This window comes from Arachis ipaensis, chromosome B10 (assembly GCF_059453495.1).
Source record: "Arachis ipaensis isolate K30076 ecotype BB chromosome B10, ASM5945349v1, whole genome shotgun sequence".
Taxonomy (NCBI): Eukaryota; Viridiplantae; Streptophyta; class Magnoliopsida; order Fabales; family Fabaceae; genus Arachis; species Arachis ipaensis.
In genome coordinates, this window is record NC_142435.1 from 2,250,375 (window position 1) to 2,255,147 (window position 4,773).

At 31.6% G+C, this 4,773-nt stretch overlaps 1 long non-coding RNA gene across 1 annotated transcript; it reads right to left on the reverse strand.

Moving 5' to 3' along the window:
- Nucleotides 1-575: 575 nt before the first annotated feature.
- LOC148578944 (uncharacterized) lies at nt 576-3,222 on the reverse strand. Its single transcript, XR_015883657.1, has 4 exons — nt 2,841-3,222; nt 1,522-1,607; nt 1,319-1,400; nt 576-1,078 (listed from the first exon to the last, which is right to left on the reverse strand). It is a non-coding gene; the product is annotated as an uncharacterized LOC148578944 (long non-coding RNA).
- Between the last annotated feature and the right edge of the window lie 1,551 nt (nt 3,223-4,773).

Below are 4,773 nucleotides of genomic sequence, written 5' to 3' on the forward strand. Positions count from 1 at the left end.
TTATGGATGGTAAAATCTTTAGTCAAAAGTATTAGTATAGATTTGGGTACTCATTAGTTGTAATTTGAAAGTTATGTTATATCTGAGCATGCGTGCCTTCATGATAGCTCATCATAAGACTGTATGATTTCGAAGTTGAGAATGAAAGATTAAAAATAGTTTCGATGAAGTTGATAATGTCATCAATTATATATATCAGGTATTAAAATGTGATCTTTAACAATTAAGCTAGACCATCTGCAATACATGGCCAATTTGGACAAGTATATCATAAGCCCTGTTTCTGGTTTTTTTTATTAACCTGCAAATATACTCTTCCAAATTTAGCACCACAGCAACCTTATGAAGTTGAATTAAGAAACTATTTTCAGGTGAATTTGATATCCTTGCCAAACAACATTCTCAAGTGCTCCATATTGAAAAAACTCATTGAAGAATGATAACCCACTGTTTATTGACATGATCAATCCAAGAAAAGCCACAACATACAATTAAAAAAAAGGGACCGACTAGATAGTAAAATGAAGAAATAAATACATTAACAGAACAAGATTTTATTCAAAATCAGCGTCAATAACACAATAAAAACAATGTGGACAACATTTGTAATGATACGGCCTTATGAACCACCCCTAATTTTTATAGATTGATAGCACAAGCACTTGAAAGGGAGATATAATCATCAATTTTAACATGCATAAATTAAAAACATAATATATAGATTATAACTCTATGACTTTTTGTTGTTGATGACATCATTCAAAAGTCCGGCCCATGTATTGCTATCACTGGGTCCACTAGAATACGACGAGACATGGGAAAACTGAGGATATGGTGTAATTCCGGCAGTAGAAGGATATTGGTTGAAGTACGCCATGCCATTTGGAACAGGATGAAAAGGAATAGGGAGGACTCCACCATAAGGTTGATAAGGATGGACCACTGGATAATGATGCATAGGATATTGTGGCAATCCTGGTTTTTTGGTCGTGGTTGCATCTTGAACTTCTGCCACTTCTATTCCTGATGTGTTGGTCTTATCTTTTAATGTCTCTTGAGTTAGAGTGATTTATTCGGTCTAAACATAAATCATAATTTTTAAATAATTACGATACAAAATTTAAAAAAAAAAAAAACAAAGAAACTAGTCAGACAAGCTAGAGTCGAGTAAGACTTTTCTCAAAGTGTTGACCTCACTCACCTTTAATTTCTCAGTTGCACTTATGGTATTGGATTAAAATAATTTAAATTCAAATTAAGACTTTAATTTTCCTTCTTGAATTATCTAATATAAATTATTAGATATGCGAAATGTTACCTTTTGTCGACTTTTTTTTGCCATTTGCTCTGATCTTCGGTGTCTTTGTCAATTTAGATACAGACTTCTTGCTTCTACCATCCTTGAATTTTTTGTAACAGAATAATAAAAAATAATATAAGCACTACGAGAATAATATGTTGCAAATTTGAATTGAAATGACAATAAATTTGATAGGTGATATAACATAGACAAGTGCTTACTTTAAAATTATTGTTATTGTGGGCGGGTGTATGTTCTACTGATTTTGTGTTCTGAGAGAGAGTCTGTTTATTGGCATCACATTCTTCTGTTAAAAAAAAATTAAAAAAATTGCTCAAAATATAGCAACTAAACATAAAAAGATTCATCAAAATCTGTGTGCAGCACCTAAAAGGCTAAAACATTTTGAAAAGTCTTCCATTAGATTTCTTTTCACCAATAATATATTGTCAAAAACATTATATCCTTGTTAAAAGCTATTATCTATTTCCCCCACAAATAAAATATATGATACAAGATGACAAGTGTCTGAAAAAGGTTTGAAAACCAATAATAACCTTTGACAGATGTTAAAAAAATAACTAATTAAAAGCATTTGTAATACAGAAATCAATAACATTTTGCTAAGTTAGCTCCGGTACAGGTTGAAGTATACATTCTTGTTTATCAAGTGAAGACTTTAACAAAAGAAAATGCATGTGAGCAAACAAAGACTGTCATGGATTCTCTTAGTTCGTTGAATAGCAGCAAAGATTCTGTCATTGTTCCAAATGGATCTAACTGCCATGAACATGTGAGCAAACAAAAACTGTGAAAAGATTCAATTTGTAATGTTCAAGCATTTTGTGTTCATTTCTAGACTCATGAGCATGTTTATCACCTTATATTTGCGTGGAAGTTTTGCAATTTCAAATCCATGTAGTTATTAACATATTTTATCTACATCTAGAAATACTGTCAGAAGTGCAACTTGCGAGAAGCTCTTCGAGATAAGGATCTTATACGATGTGATGGTTTAAATATTTACCTAACTCAAATTTTAGAGACTAATAATTCAAATTTTATAGACTAATAGTTTAAATATTTACTCCTGATTCCAGATGCAAAATCAAAACAGACAAGGGGATCAAAATCAATAAACTGGGGAGAAAACTAATCAAAATACATTATTTATATATAAATAAAGCAAGCAGATCAACAATCTTCAAGTAGGCAAAGAGAAATAATGCTGAAGCAAAGCCGAAATCTTCAAATCAAAGCATCAATATTGAAAGCATTTGCACTTATGTAGTTATATTAGCAAATGATAGATACCAAAAGGCAGTTTCATCCACAATGATCCACCAAAACCCAGACCAAATCACAGTAAAAGGAAGCATTTTTAGACAACCCAGATCAAATAATCATTCAACAACCCAACAATTACAACACAGCAACAAACATTACAACAACATTTGAACAAAAATTTTAGAAATTAAAAGGAAGAAGAAAAAAACGAACATTCAGCAACCAGAGCAAAATTAAGAGCAGGGCCACTAACCTTCGGCGAGAGCAGAGACGACGGCAAGCGGTGACCCAATGGCAAGCTACTCCAAGCCACAGTCAGAGAAGCCAGCGAGGATGGGGACGATGTGCCAAGCTACCTGGGTTTCGGACAGGAGAAGAGGAAGAAGCGGAAGCACTGAGCCTTGGACGGCGGCGGCAAAGAACCTAGGATTTTGGTTTGGGACTTTCACTGCTTTGCTTCAGGGGGTAATTGGAGAAGATAAAGAACGATTGATTTTTTATTTCTTTGATATGTTTTGATTAGAGGGAGGCACGAATGATTAGAGAAATTGGAGAAGATGAAGAAATTTTGATTTTTTGTTTTTTTTTAATATGTTTTTGTTTTGTTCTTTAAATTATTTGAAACTATAAAATTAGGATTAATTGAATTCTAAAATTCCATTAATTTAAAAGGATAGTTTTGTCTAATTAAATAAAAGAATGATGTTTAAGACTTTTTATAAAATTAAATAAAAAATATTTTTTTTTATTTAATTAAAGAGGTGTATTAGTAAAAGTGGTGATATAATATATATTTAAAAAAACAAAAATTAAATGCTAATGTGAAAAATAAATTCCACGTGGCTTGTTATTATTTGTCCATATTTTAAACGTATCGGTACGTATGAATTTATCACCATACCGTAACAAACATCATATATCATTATCCAATTTTTATATTTTCTTCTCATATATCTTTGTTATTAATTCCTCAAACTTAATCACCCACCCACGCGTATGTGCGGACCTCTTGCTAGTGTTGAGGAACGGATTTATATTGGTTGGTGTGGGGGCAAGTGCCCCCACTGAGTTTTAAAAATTTTATATGTAATATATAGTAAAAATATTTTTTGCCCCCACAAAGTAAATAAATTTGACCCATCCATATTTATTTTCTTGGTTCCAACATCTATATACAAATAAAAAGAAAAGAGATTAAATGATTTTATTATATTATAAATATTAATAATTAATAAAAATAATTAAATAAATAATAATAATAAAAGAACTAATAATAGTAACCTAATCAATTTGAATCATTTCAAATTTTCAAAGTGTTGTTTAAAAATTATTCAAGTAATTTAGATATCTAATGTTGCCATCCGTTTCTTTTCCTGAAGATTGTTTTGCTCCACTGACTGCGTGAATGCGTGATTATTTTTTCCATTTTTAAGAAAAATATCTTCCGTTCAAATATATTAAGATGAAAATTCAGGTGCAGTTAACTTTATATAAAGTGATAATTAAGAGTCGCTAGATAAAAATTTGGTCAAATTAGTCAAATTATTTAACCGTTCTCAACTATCAACTTTACTACCAATTCTGATTCATCCTTTTATATGATTTTATTTAAGATCTTCTTAATAAAGTGAGAATTAGTTCATATATGTGAAAAAAATTAAACTCATGCCTTATTACATGTTTTTTTTCTTATTCATGTGATTAATTTTACCACAAAATCAAAGAAAAATTATAGCCAAAGCAGCAGTAGTGTGTTGTGTATATATGGTTTCACTACTACTTTCACGAGCGATTTTTTATTTTGTTTCATGAATTGATTTTAAAATTATATGTTATTAGCATAGTTGTAAAAATCGGACCGATCAGCTGGTTCGACCGAAAAACTGATAAACCGGACCCTACATCGGTCCGGTCCGAGGTTAGGATCGTTCAAGGCAAAGAACCGGAATGAACGGGTTGAACCGTAACAAACCGACTAAAACCGGCCAAATTCGGTGAAAACCGGACCAAACCGAACCCAACTGAAGGTGAAGCTACGATGCATCTGGGTTCTGCAAGTCCACCATGCTCTCCATAAGCTCCAGCATGCTCGAAAATTTTTTAAAATGGCTGTCATAGGGTTCGAACTGCTCACTCCAGGGTAGCAAGAAAGACAATTTAACCACTAAGCTACATTGCTTCATATT